A 15,152-nucleotide genomic window follows, 5' to 3' on the forward strand; every position below is an offset into this window, starting at 1 on the left:
TATCAGACGAGGACATGAAGGAAAGGAATATACTCCTACATATCTATACCCATTTTTGTTTTTCAAACATTTGGGAACTATTAGTCTGTATTTCTAAGAGCAGTAGAGGCTGCAATGGTGCTACTGTAGAGCACTAAGCGCGCATGACTCACTCACTCTATCCTGAAAACCTTATAAGAGACACTTTAGTCTTAATTTTTTAATCATGGGGACCACGCTTCTGCAAGACCCAGTTTGGGAACAGTAACTGATATTGGCAATAGGTAATGTTATTATATTGACGTAGTAAAATATCAATTGCAGTAATAAAACACATTGATGAGTTACTTAAATAATGAAAACAACTGTTAAAATAAAAGCTTTTAGAGAACGAAGGACCTTTTATACAATGTACTCATCATGCAGGAGGCAAATGCAAGTATGGTCCTAGAATTTGGTCAATTTTCCAATAATTTGGCAATTCTTTGAGGAAAAGCAGTACATGATTGCTTCCTGTATAGCTCTGCATTGTCTATGATGAACGTGGTCCTCAGATATTTCTTCCTCAAGTCTGGTAACGATGGACATAGGCAAATAATGTGTTCTAGATGCTTGTCCTTATAACCGCACAGCCGGCATGTCTCTGATGTTAGTCATAGTGTGTTCCATGACCCTTCAAATTGGGATATCTGAATGTATACGAGCAAAAATGTTAGATAGTTCATTTTGCAGACGGGCTCTAGGGTGTATTCTAAATATTCCTGTTTTACACTGATGTACGAGTCCATTATGTAGTCTGCACATTTATAGGTCGGTAGAGTGGTCAAGTCGAACATTCTGCTGATCTTTTATCAAAGTCTGCGGTATTAGAGCCTAGGCTCTGATCGAGGCAACCTTTGTGAGGATTGACAGTGGCAGCATATTGTTCTCTGTAATGGATATGTTTATAGTTGCATGGCTTCATTCTGTGGTAGATCCTTTTGTTCCCATTAACCCCTTACATAGAAGGTATCTTAAGGAGTTTCCTTAGTAGAAGTGCAGTTGCACAAGTAATTTAACATTGCCCCTCTATGACCTGCAGTTAATGATCTTGAGAATTGATTGTGTTGTAGTTTGCTTTAAGGAGTAGATGAACGAAGGTTACCAATAGAAGTCTTATTTATTTTATGTAAATTCTGGTCAAGTAATTAATTATTTTGTCCTGAAAGGCAATAGAAGCACATAGTAAAAATGTTATGAGTCTATCACCCTGACAGTTTGACAAATGGCCTGACCCCAGAGGCACTTGAGCTCGGGGGGGGGGGGGTTATATTCCCTGCAGGCTTCTCTACCTTAATAACATGTTCCTACATGGTTAAGCCCAGTTCTTGTCTGTTGAAATGGGCTTTTCAGGATTGATCAGCCCACTTTCCCTGCCAGTGTGTGAGCTAACCAAATCACAAATAAAACTTGCAAGATCAGTAAACTTAAAAAACTTGCAAGATTAGTACACTTAGCCAAGGCCCTAGGATCACATCTTGATACTCTTTCGATACTCCAGAATGTGATGTGTTTTAGACACAGTGTCTCAGTTAATTGTTGTTCTCTTTGGTTATAAAATGTTATTTATTCTCCAGTCCAAGATATAATGAAATAACAGCAATGTTCTATAAATCCAATTGCACAAACTTAGAACATTGAGAACACAAACATGTTATAATCCTTTGGTTTGACCAGCCTATTCACTACATACATTATTTCATATATGCGAATGGAGCTCTAGGAAAAGCCCCAAAAAGTGCCCTTTAGCAGCTACCTAGTCAAACACGTAATATGACTTGGAACCTAACTCTACTGTCCCACTGGTAGTATAAAGGGGGCAATACTAGCAGCTGTGAGATATATCAGATCATGTCCTGAGAAAGGAGGGCATCAGTCCTGAACAGGCACACCTCTTAATCGGAGTTACTGAGGAGACTTGCACAGCTTAGTCAATCAATCGGAGATGTCCTAAGCATCTGTAGCTGAAGCGAACAGTGCAGTTTTTTTATTTATTTATAAAGTACTCAGAACTGAGGTACAGACTGTTACAAAGGGCTCCCAACTATGGCAGACGGAGCAACTGAAGGAGAGGCGGGTAAAGCGAATGTCTCTCAGGAGATCTCCATTGACAGTCATAAGCACTGAAAACTCCCGCCCACGTGCAGGGATCCAGGAGCACTTTTTTTACAGTATGTCTTCTTAAGTGTAGACGTTCGCCTTTCTTCAGAAGCTGGAAAAATGTACTGAAGCAACTGCCACCTCCTGGGCAGGATTTGATACTGGTGGTCTCTGGGCCCTTAAAGGCACAAACACTGTTTTTACAAACACATAACGGCAGCCTATAGGGCTACACTGTCCTTCTATCCTTCATCTGTTGCAAAAAAAAGGATTTGTGAAAGAGATTTAAGCTTTGTACTAAAGTATTTGGCTTAAAAAGACATACACATGGGTTTTCTTTACCCTTTTTTAAACACAATCTAAATGTAGCAATTTTTGCCTTCCTTATAGGCTGCACAATGTTCTAGACTGAAGTGTTTTTACAGGTCTTCCTGAATAAAGGTGAATATCTACACTTAAGAAGACAAACTATGAAAAAGAGCTTTTGGATCCCCCGCACATGGGCTGGACTAGTCAGTGCTTATTACTTCAATGGAGTTTCTCTGAGAGAAAACTGGGATTACGGGTAAGAAACCATTCATGCCTCATCATCAAACACTCTTAGGTCTGCAGCTACCAACCTACATGCCACTCAATGCTCGGTCCTTTTGGTGCAGGTTTATTAATATTGTTATACACAAAGTATTTACAGGAATTTACATAAAATGTTATCTTAACTTGTGTTAAATTGCATCAAGGTATGTCGCTCTTCAAATACAGAATGTAGGTAATGAAAAGTTAAATGTAGTTGTACGTATGACTGTTGAATAGGTTGTCGTTTGTGTGTTGATCCAAACTACTTGACTTAGAGAATTTACTTTGGCAATGCTGTTCTGCAGAACCTGGCGGCATAAACTTTATAGTGTGTCTTGTTCATCTTCAAGATACACAGTACTTATTTGACTCATCTACACTATAGATAACAGGGGGACAGAACAAAACATAACAAAGATTTCTTAAATGCATTTTTTGTCTGCTGACTCTGATGCAGAGCTCTCATCAACCAGATCACTTCCTTCTGCAATGGTTGATCACTGATAACTCGTTGATGGCCAACCTTTAATTATCTAAGATTATACAAGGAAAGTGCAAGCTGCACACTATTATTGAGTTGTTAATGAGAACCATTCTGTTTAAAAACAAGTTAAGTTATATATTTAGTCTAGTAAATACAGAGAATACAGTTAGTGCCCAAAGTTACACCATTACTATATAAACAACTCTTTGGTAAAACATATCCAGTGCCTTCAAACATGTTAACAATGGATGGTAAATGACTCTCGGGCTGTATTGCACATTGACCCATGCTAGCCAGATCTGAATCTTATATTGTATTAACAGAGCATTCTCTGCCCCACCAGAGACACTTTTTTTTTTAATAAAACACTGGTGAAGCGCCCTCTGCATGAGTCTGCTGATACTGCATGTGAGGACATGTCGGTGTTTGTGATCAACTTGGAAGAAAACGTTACTAATACCTAAAACCATACTTGTGATTAAAACTTATAACGGTGCACTTCCACTACCTCGAATCCACGACATTGACCTACCACTACATAGAAAGTACTACTGCTGAGAACATAATTACACGAAATTAGGCACATATAAGGTTTAGGGTAGTGGTGTGGGTAGGAGAAGGAACATGTTAAGGGCAGTGTAAAGATATGGCTGATGTGGTGGCGATGATATAGTTATTAATTATATTCTTATCTTGTTGTAATGTATGCTGATGTAGTGGACCTCCATAAAGTAGTGTACAACCCCCAAATCCTTTTTGGGCACTGTTTTCGAATAAATGCCAGACCAGACCTTTTCCCAGTCATCTTCGATAACCAGATTCATTTTAAAATTGCACGTGGCCCGAAAAAGAAAGGTTTGGAGACACTTGTGTCTCTGTGGAGAGACCCATTCAAAGTGCATAATAAAAATTGACGTTTAACACCAACACTTAAGAACCTAAGGCTTGGCTACCACTAAAGGTAAGCTCAGTAAATGTTACTAAGCCTATCATGACCGCTTGAAAAAAGCATAAATGCTCAATTCTAGTAGCTAAGAACCCTGCCTAGAATTTAGTGCAAATGCTAGTTTCATTCTCTATTTGAAGTATCATTTTCCTTTATTGAATTACCTTTGGAAGAGGATGAAGGTAGATGAGGGAAATAAAAGGTTATTGTCTTTTAACCCAGAAGCAATATATTATTTGTTTCTTTTAATGGAAATTTAGTTTTTCCACTTGTACAACCCCAGACCAGAATTCAGGAGTCCATTATAGGCTGGATATTGTCGAAGTAATGCTGCTTTAATGCATGCCCCCATGGTCATGCAAGCATTCTCAGTACAGAAAAAACATAGGTAGGATTGTGACTGGAACCAGTCTGTGCTAGCAGAACTATTTTTCCATCCTTCACAAAGTGCCATTTTAGTGTCCTTGATTGAGCACTCCATCTAGAACATACAGCTAACTACTGCAACTTCAAAGGGGAGGAACTAGTAATGCCTCCAGGTAAAAACCAAAGTGTCTACTTAGTCTTGCACTGCCCTCGAACTTGGCTTGCTACCAAAAAGCCCTCCCCATTGCACCTGTAAGGTATGTAGCACAAGATTAAAGATTCCAGCGCACAAGGAAATGCGTCTAGCACCTGGATTCACCTCATTCCAACGCATGGTCCTAATGCAGAAAATGGATCAAAAAGCCATTCAAACATCTGCCCACAAACAGTAGTAAAAGGTCACTTCAAACAAATCGTTAACAAATATATCATCTATGGATTAGTGACAAACAGCTGACAGACTGATCAGCATTTAGTATTAGTATGCTTCCAGCGTCATAGGAAATTCCGCACTTTAAAACCTATAGACAAACACCTGTTTCAGTATTAATTTAGTCATTGGAAAGACAGTGAAAAAATACTATTGACATGGTTTAAAGCCTTTTCCTCCAAAATAGAGAAGACTGATTTAGAGCAAGTTATTGTTATGGGTGGAAGAAACTGTCAGTATGACTTCATTACTGAAGTAACGCAGTATATGACCAAAGGGTGAAGCATTCTCCAAAATCCAGCTCACCAGTGTTCCTATGGAAGAAAACAAATGAAAAGCAAGATTTAATAAAAAGAATGAAATTAAACCATGAAAGAGTTAACGTCCGTGATATGTAAATATCAATATCTGCTATCAGCCCACTGAAATCTACGCTGAAGCAGACGGAAAGTTATTAGAACCAAAACTATGTATTCTCGCTAATTAGCACATATTGAAAAATATTCCTGAAGAACAAATTACCTTCGGTAATGCTTTTTCTGATGGATATAGTACCTACCAGCGGATTACTCATCTTTTGAATATCCCCATGCACCAGCATTCCACTGAAACTTTCTTAATAGCTACCTCATGTCGACAAGGGGCATCGGTATGTACATGGCGCCGCACGCGGCACCGCGTGGCAGCACTGGAGCCATAAGAAGCCCCCATCAGTGTGGTGACGTCAGTTTCCACCCACTTTTTTTTATGTGCCTTCGAGGTGAGTGGATGGAACCAACATCACAGTTTCCATTATCTAATGTCAAATAAATATATTCACTTATATCAATATAGATATATAAACTAATATATACAAACAGATTTCTTTGATATATAAAGACAAACAATGGGGAGAAGGGTGGGTGGGTTGGAATCTACAGGTAGATACTGCATCCACCAGAAAAAGCGTTAATGAAGGTAAGTAGCTTGTTCTTCTGATGGATACATCTATATGTAGATTCCTCACCTTTTAAAAAGAATACCCATGTAGTCCCACACTCTGAAGTGGGTGCATGTATGCCTATAACAAAAAATACTGCAAAACAGAACCGAGCGAAGGGACTGCCCCCCACCACACTCACTAAGGAATCCAAATATTCGTGTTGTGCAAAAGTGTGAAGGGAAACTTAAATCCCTGCCTTACAAATATCTGCTACAGAGACTCCTCTAGCTAAGGCAGAGGTAGAAGATTTATCTCCAGTAGAATGAACACGAATACCTTCCAGAGGCTCCTTGTGTGCATAGTGTAGCAGATCTTAATGCAAAGGATAATTCATCTTTACAGAGTCCTTTTGTGAACCCCCTTCCCCTATTTTTTCCCGATGTACCCAACAAAAAGCTGGTCATCCAGTCTAAATGTACGTGCCCTATCCATGTAGAAATGGACGGCTCTTTTGTTGTGCAATCGATGATGACTTACCTCCACTTTAAATAAATGGGGCGGAGAAGAGAAAGTAGAAATGGTTCTCAGTACCAACTTATCAGGGAAGAAAGTTGTGAAGGGAGGTTTAACACTTAAGGCTTGTAGATCACTAACAAGCCTTGCAGAAGTTATGGTATCAAGAAAAATTGTGTTAAATGTTACAAATCTCAAGGGACAACTATGAAGCAGCTAAAACGGAGAACACTTCAGATACATAAGAACTAAATTAAGATCCCACTAAGGCATAATGAAAAGAGTGGTAGGATATTTATTTGTAAGTCCCTTAATGAACCTTACAACTATTGGAGACTTGAACAGAGAAGGCTGATCTGGTAAAAAGAGAAACGCTGAAATTGCAGACAAATAACTTTTAACTGTGGCAAATGCACAGCCTTGCTGCACCAAGGATAAGGCAAAACGTAAAATATCCGTCAAGTGAGCCTTTAGGAGATTTAAGGAATTATCACAACACCACTTAACAAATTTAGACCATATAACAGCATAAACAGATTTGGTGGAGTGTCTCCTGGATGATAAAATAATATCCACATCAGGGGGAAGTGAAAAGGAACTCCAGTTGCCCCGTTCAATCTCCAAGTATGTAGGTGCAGGCTATGGAGATGGGAGTGTAAAACCTGCCCCAGCGTGAGGAGGTCTGTCCTGAAAGGGAGAAGGAACAGAGGGCACAGGGAGAGGTGAACATGGTCTGTATCCACATCCTTCGCTGCCAGTCTAGGACTATTAAGAAAACTTGGGCCCAGTTGAGACGAATCTTCCTGAGAACCAGAGAAATCAAGTGTATGAGATGAAATGCATAAAACAGCTTGGAAACGCAGGTCAATTGAAACCTGTTCCCCAATGCCTTCTTGTAGGAAGCTGGCTCTCAATATACTATACCAAAATAAGGTATAGTGTACACAGAGTACAGGGAGTCCCCAGAGGTATAGCAGAGGATAAATTAGGCAAGTACTAACAGCTCTCTTTGTGGTAGTGTGGACGAGCAGTTAGGCTTATCCAAAGGGTGTGTTAAGCATTTATTGTATTCACTCACTCAAAACTGATGGCACACGCTCAGAGACTGAATCCAGACCAATTAGGTAAGTATAAAAAAGCTATACTTGTGTTTTATTTCTAGAACCAGGCAGGACTTGGCACAGGTAGGTGAAATATACTTCCAAATGCAAGACTACAAGAAAATGATGAAATTGCAATTGTTACAGGTTTGCATTGGCTTTCAAAACACTTTAAATTACAAAGAAATTACTTTTAGATTACTTTTGGATTACATCAACCACTTGGGGTGGTATGCTTAGATATCACACTGGGGATCTCACAATACATGGTAAGTAAGACTTTTTGAGGTTTGCATTTTAGCAACTTTTTCTTTCATACAAAGTTCAACTCTACAGAACATTTTTATGAACAAAACTCGGAACATTGGTACCTATGGGAGAAAAAGGATTAACTATTCTCAGGTAAGTAAACGACTTACCAGTGGGAGTTTTGGGGGTTAGGACCAAGGCCTAGGTAGGCACTCAAATTGCACCACCAGCGGCACTAGGGTGGCCAGGTGCAAGTGCAGGTGCCCAATGTTAGCCAATGTGGCGAAGTAGGGGGCCTTTGGTCAGGGACTGCTTGAGAGCAGGCCACTTGGAGGTGGGTGCAAAGCTCCAGGGGTAGAGGCCAGCACTGCAGGAGCCAACATTCAGCACAGGAGCTGCAACACCAGCAGCACTGGGGCATCTGGGTGTAGTGTGCCAAGGTGACATCGGGGGTGGTTTCTAGTACAGTAAAAATGCTGCAGGGAGGCTTCCTACAGGCGACCACCGGCTGAAGAGGTAAGTTGGGATCTTGGGGGATGCCTGGACATCATCAGTTGGGCCAACCAAGGCCGTCGGCTGTCGGGTGCAGGGGTGTAATTTGGTGTTGAGCTTTTCTTACCAGCTCCGGCCGTGGTCTGGGAGGACCCTGTAGGACGAGGCTGCAGGCATCAGCTTGAAGCTTGAGGGAGGTCCGGGATAACCAGATCCTAGGTCAGGATAACTGGGGAGACCTCCTTATGGTGTTGTGCCACTCGAACCCGGGCCATGGGCGTCAGGTGCAGAGAGGTGCAAAATCGCAGAGACGGCTGAATCCAGATTCTGTGGGTGACTGTTGAGCAAATCTGGTGCTCATGGGAGACAGTCTTAAAGATGGTTGCAGGGCAGGTCCTCTGGGCTCAGGGGACTGCTGGCTGCTGGACACACCAGGGTTTCACAGTAGTCAGGTCGGAGTCGGGACACGCCGGTATGGCTGGGGCCAAAGCAGTTTTCAAGATTCAGGGTCGCCCCATAATAATGAATTTTGGGGTGTTAAAAGGGGTGTGTAGGTTAAGACCAATGGGTCTCTTCCTTAGAGTGGGTACACCACCTATTATGCCTCCCTCCAGTGAGAAGGGGGAATGAGCCTCTTCCTAATTGGCTGGGTCCCCTCATTTTCAAGACTGAGATGTGTGCTTTATCTCGCCTCCCCCACCTGAAGGGTGAGGTTGGCAAAGGTGGGCACACCTTTCCTCTTAGCTTTGTTTTCCCGCAGATTCTCCTGCCCAAAGTGGGAGGCAGAACCAGTGGAATCCAGTTGCTGGGTGAAGTAAAAGGCAGGGACAGCTTACGAAGGTGGCAGGCATTTGGAGCTTCCCCTTCGTGGGCCAAGCCCATCCTGGGGGAGGAGGCATGACATTTCTGCCCAGGATGAGCTTGGTTTCTGGACCCAGAGAGCGGAGGCTCTCTAACTAGGGGCCCAGAAACCTGTCTAGTGATGGCAAATTGTGGACAGCCATAAAGGAACCACACCAGGGCTGGTCGTTTCTCAGGGGTCATCTCTAAGATGCCCTCTGGGTGCATTTTACACTACATCCTACACTGGCATCAGTGTGGGTTTAATGTGCTGAGAGGTCTGCTTCAAAATTTCCCAGCTTTTAGTAAAGCCATTAAGGAGCTGTAGAGTTCGTAATGACCAACTCCCAGACCATATACTCTTTAACATGAGGGCTAGTGCACCACAGGCAGTGGGGTGCAAGCATGGCACAAACGGATGTGTTACAACTAATATACAAAAGAGGGACAATGGGCTTTTGGCAAGGTCCAGCATATATGCCCAAAGTCAATAGAAAAACAAGTAATAAGCTGTTCCTGATAGGTTAAAACAGAGTCCGTTGAAGGGATCTAAGATTACTCAGCCATGAATGGTTCAGAGGTGAGAATCCATTTTATTGGAATATAGGGCCCTCACACACCCAGATGGGTGTCATGCTTCATCATCGGGCTGCTCCTTGTCGGGTCGACGCTGCAATACCCAATGGGCTCCCAATGATGGGCACTTTGGCGGAGATCTTTTTTCCAATAGCCGTTTGGTGCTGTGGGGCCTAGTGAGTGAAGATGACAGAATGTGTTCGATAAGTGAATGAAAACAGGTTTGGGAGTACCAGCAACAACAATTTTAATCAGTGGGTCTCCTACCCTGAGTAAAAACAAAACAAAAGGCACAAAGCTAGAATTATGTCTCAGGTGGGGCACTCTCTTGTGTGAAAGGTCAACATGTTTCGCGCCTAATCTTTAATCTAGGGGCGATTCGTCAGGACCTAAAAAACGAAGTCATCCCAGTACCTTCAATCACTTGTCCACCCCTATGTTCCCTCCCGTCACCTGCGGTCCGAAACCATGGGCAGCTTCGTGTGCCCAGGGTCAGACTCACCAGGATGGGTGGGGGAAATCTTTTTCCTACCTTGGTCCGTCCCTCTGGAACACTATCCCCCTTGTCATCCGTAAATAAACTGTTTACACTCACTTCGAAAGAGCTCTTAAGACCTGGCTATTTAATCAATAACCTCATCTGACTGCCTCGCTATCTCTGCTCCCTGTCTGCCATGGCACCGGGAAACCCTTTTTGGGTAGCTGTAGCGCCCCCGCTGATGAAGCATGACACCCATCTGGGTGTGTGAGGGCCCTGTATTCCAATAAAATGGATTCCCACCTCTGAACCATTAATGGCTGAGCAATCTTAGATCCCTTCAACGGACACTGTTTTAACCTATCAGGAACAGCATATTACTTGTTTTTCTACAAAGGGATGTGTTCCATGTCGACTCTTCTCTTTTGTGTGCACCAAAACACGCAGCCTTCAATGGCAGTATGTGGCCGTTAAGGTGCGGGCCTCTAAGGGTGGCACAATAGGTGCTGCAGCCCTTAGAGACCATCCCTGGTCACAGTGCCCTTGTTACCCTGGTACCTTTTACAAGGGGCTTACCAGTAGCCAGAGATGTGCCAATTGTGTGTACAAAGGTAAAGTGTTGAGAAAGAACAAAGGGCCTGGGAACCTGATTGGCAGGGACCCAGGGCACATCAAGTCAAGTGGTATCAGATGTCAGGCAAAATGTGGGGGGTAACCGTGCAAAAAGGGGAACTTTACTACACCCCTGCACTGAATACTGGAGACTGCAGAACGATAGGCAGTGTGCATTCTCTCAAATAGCAGAGGTCTATCTGAGGTGTTTCCCAATAACTGAAAAATGTGTAATACCACTTCCGGATTGAGACGCCACTCGTGATTAGCTGAAAAATGCCAGCGGAGACTGTCTACATACATTGAGAACTCCAGCTAGGTGATTTGCAGTCACACAAATCTGATAATCGACTTGAGTCGGAGAGCTTCTCTGCAAAGAAGAGATTACCATACTTCCCCCTCTTGATAATTGATGTACCACATCATAATTTCCATAACCTCATCTATAAAAAGAGTTCGCTGAGAGGTCTCTAGGTGAGACTTGGGATTGTTGATGGAAAAACCCAGGTTGAACAACCACTGAGTTGTAACTCCCAAGTGATGCAATACCAACTTCAGAGACTTAGGTTTGATGAGCTAATCAGCTAGGTAAAGGAATACTGGTATTCCTAACCTTCTCAAATGAGTTGCAACAACCGCCATCACCTTCGTGAAGACTGCAGGAGTGGAAGTAAGACCAAACGGGAGGACCACAAACTAATAATGTTGAGACCTCAATGTACAGTGGAGGTACTTCCTGTGCGACTGCAGAATAGGGATGTGAAAAGAAGCACCCTGCAAGTCAATTGAAGCCAATCAGTCTTCTTTCTCCAGCACAAGTAGCACCTTAGCTAGGGTCAGCATTTTGAACTTTTCCTGTTTGAGAAAATAGTTCGAAATCCTGAGGTCTAGAACCGGTCGCAAGCGACCTACCTTTTTGAGAATCAGGAAATCACGCGAGTAGCATCCCCAACCCTCCGGAACCAACTCCATTGCACCCTTTTGAAGTAAGGAATGTACCTCTTGTTGGAGGAGATGAAGATGGTCTGTGGAAAGCCAATTCATTTGGGGCGGGAAGGATGAGGAAAATTCCTGGAAGGATACGGTATTCCCCTTTTCCACAATATTTAACACCAATAAGTACATTGTTATGGATCTCCACTAATGCAGAAACTGGGACATCCGTCCTCCTACTAGTAAAGCATGCTCTTAGATGGGAAAACTAGGGCTGCGTTCCTGAGATGTTGGCAGAGGAGGAAGACAGGGGAAGGGGAACTGCCTGCTGACTATCTCTACCTACCCCTCTGCAACTTCTGTAGAAGGGGTTGGATGACTGTTGCTGCTGATACTGCTGTCTCCCACGAAAAGAAAAGATTCAGGAGAATTCTTTGAATCTTAAATTGCCTTTCATCCTTGGACTGAGATGGAAGTCCAAAGAACAAGCTGTTCCCTTACTATCTTTAAAATGCTCTAGGGCAGATTCTGTTTTAGTACAGGTCCTGTGCACACAACAAACAGTAAATCCTCAGATAGATAAATAATATTTTTTAGAGAAACAATAGGATAATCCAACTATGGAGTCTTTGTTCTTAATCTTGTCTTTTAATCGTGCATCCAATACAGTTTACAAACAGCCAGCCGACACGTGTTTCATTGTAGAAAAGAGGGCTCTCCAACTCTTCAGGGCTCAATGGCTGATTCACAAAATTTTGGAAAGCCTACATCAGGTGATAATTCCAACCCGGCAGGGTAACATGAGTGTTGGATAGAAGTGTACGTAGCTGAAATTAGCAGCCTATAATAGGATTGTCAATGCATAGATGCCGGACATAGTCAAGTTTCAACCATAAGTATCAGAACCAATTCAACGTGTAATCGTAAGCGAAGTAAGTAAAGGACCAGTTCAGTCCCGGTGAGGCACAAGTGTGTGTCCTCTCAATCTCTCTCCCAAGGTGTGGATCACCGCTCCGGTGTCTGGAAACGAACAAAGTGCCTATTGCCATAGAATTTGTTGTGGCCAACCCAAACTGTATAACCTGATGGGCTTTAGTTTGACCATCATTCAAAAGTTCAGAAAACTGTCCCAGAACATCATCAGGCAATTTTGGAACAACAGACTGGGCAGAATCCAATAAAACATTATTGTAAGGACCCAGCAGGCAGGTTTGCCTGTGTGAACTTTAGTGCCATGCTGCCCCGGTGAGAAAATCCTTTTTGAAGATGTTCCATCTTTTGGGATTATCTATCTACAGATGAAGAAGGAAAAGATCCAGGAGTCAACTTAGGTGAACATGAAGCCTGAACAACTATACTTTCAGGTGAAGGATGAGAGTACAAAAACAGTGGACCCCCTAGAACTGGTTTATACCTTCTGGCTACTGACTTAGAAACAGCAGAGACAGTCATCAGCTTTTGCTAAATGTCCAAAATCTGTTCTGTTAAGGCCTCATTAAAGGGCAGCAAAGATTCAAATGATGATGAAGAAGAATGGCGTACCTCAGTCAGTATATTTGATTTTAGCTCTGTATTGGGAAGAGGAAAATCCAACATTTCCACTAGGAAACCTAAACTAGGTTCAGTGGTAGACATCTGACCCTCACGGTCCTTGCTGGGCTTTAAATCTGAACCTTTGGGGTGGAAACATTTCTCCCAAAAAAAGACATTGAAAAACGACAATTCCCAATGGAGAGTTAATGAAATCTGTAACGCATCGAAGACGCGGAACAAAAGAGAACTGACGCCAGCACGCCAATGGGAACTTCTTATGACTTTAGTGATGTCCCATGACGCCATGTGCAGAGCCATGTATACATGACACACCCTGTCTATGTGGGCGATCTATCAAGAAAGTTTACGTGGAATACTAGTTCATGGGTATATTCAAAAAGTGAGGACTCCACAAGTAGATCATCTGTAAGAAATGTGTTTGTAAATTATAGTGCTAGGTGGAGAGGCAGGAAAATCAAAGAAAGGATCAATAATCCTATCTATATTTTTTTCTTATACTGTACACCGATGTAAGTGACCGACCTCCATCTGTGGAGAGTTGCCCCTATTTGTCTCAAATAGCAAGATTTATTTTGACACGGAAGTACCACAAGACTGAGAGGGCAATTCAGATCTAATACACAAGTAATCCTCGTTCTAAATGAGGATGGTGGTTAAAATGGACCTCTTACCCTAACTTTTTCACACATTCAACTCATGGCAGTTGGTATTCACCTTTATTAGTCTTGAACCTAAAATTAGGGTTTCTGATACTGTCACAAAGTGCTGATCGATTGGGTGCTACATTTTATTTATTATTTATTTATTTAAAATATTTATAAAGCGCGACTGTCACCTGGCAGGTATCCTGGCGCTGGTAGCTACTCTTGTGGTTTATTGACGGGGGTGGGCTAGGAAAGGCCGGTTTTTATAGGGACAGGGGAAAGAGCCAAGTTTTGATACGTTTCCTGAATGGGAGGAGATGAGGGATATGGCGAATGTCGGTAGGTAGACTGTTCCATAGCTTGGCTGCAGCTACTCTGAACGATCTTCCTCCCATCCTGGCCTTCTTACATCTGGGCACTCTCGCAAGGCAAGCAGTTGTGGACCTAAGTGTTCTGGTGGGGGTATACCAGGAGAATAGACGTTGAAGAGGTCTGGGTCCTATTCCATGTAGTGCCTTGAAGACCAGACAAAGGGCCTTGAAGGCAATGCGTTGCCTCAAAGGCAGCCAATGTAACTCGGCCAGTGCGGCAGTGGCCGAGGATCTCCTGGTCCATCCCAGAGCCAGTTTGGCTGCTGCCGACTGGACTCGTTGGAGTCTGTCTAGTAGTGTCGCCGGAGATTCAAGCAGCAGGGCGTTGCAGTAGTCAAGGCGACTAAGAATAGTACACCTGACTACTAGTGCTCTGGCGGAGGATGGAAGCAGAGGCAAGACTTTGCGCAGTGAGCGCATAAGGCCGGTGCAGGTTGCGACTGTTCTTGAGACCTGTGTCTCCATGCTCAATTGGTGGTTGAGCATGACGCCCAGGTTGCGGACGGTGGTAACTGGTGGGGGGTTGTTGGAGTTCTCCGGGGGCCAGAACTCAGCGGGCAGAGGGCGGGGTATGCGACTCGCAGGGCAGTACATCACCTCGGTCTTCGAGGAGTTGAACTGAAGTGAGTTCCGGTGCAGCCAGCATGCCGTGTCTCGTAGGCAGTCATGGAAGGCTTGTAAGGAGATGGAGTCTTCGCCTTCCCACGAGAGAAGGAGCTGTGTGTCATCCGCATAGTTTACTGTGGTCATGTTGTGTGACTTAATTAACGTGACCAGAGGTTTTAAGTAAACGTTAAAAAGAATCGGACTGATAGAGGAACCCTGGGGGACACCGTGAGGGACCGGGGAGAAGACCGATTGGAAAGGGGGGAGGGAGACAGCTTGTTTTCTGTCGCTGAGGTAAGAGTGGAACCAGATTAGGGCCGTGCCGTCAATCCCTGCCGCTCTCAA

The 15,152-nt window shown here is 43.3% G+C and overlaps 1 long non-coding RNA gene across 1 annotated transcript in view; it reads right to left on the bottom strand.

Annotated features, from left to right (window-relative positions):
- Positions 1–2,763: 2,763 nt before the first annotated feature.
- The window catches only part of LOC147683205 (uncharacterized), a 174,335-nt gene continuing 161,946 nt past the window's right edge, over positions 2,764–15,152 (bottom strand). The window contains exon 3 of the long non-coding RNA XR_015300929.1: positions 2,764–5,231. This is a non-coding gene — a long non-coding RNA (uncharacterized LOC147683205). The remainder of the gene's footprint in view (positions 5,232–15,152) is intronic.

The sequence above is a fragment of the Lissotriton vulgaris genome, chromosome 11 (genome assembly GCF_964263255.1).
Source record: "Lissotriton vulgaris chromosome 11, aLisVul1.2, whole genome shotgun sequence".
Lineage (NCBI taxonomy): Eukaryota > Metazoa > Chordata > Amphibia > Caudata > Salamandridae > Lissotriton > Lissotriton vulgaris.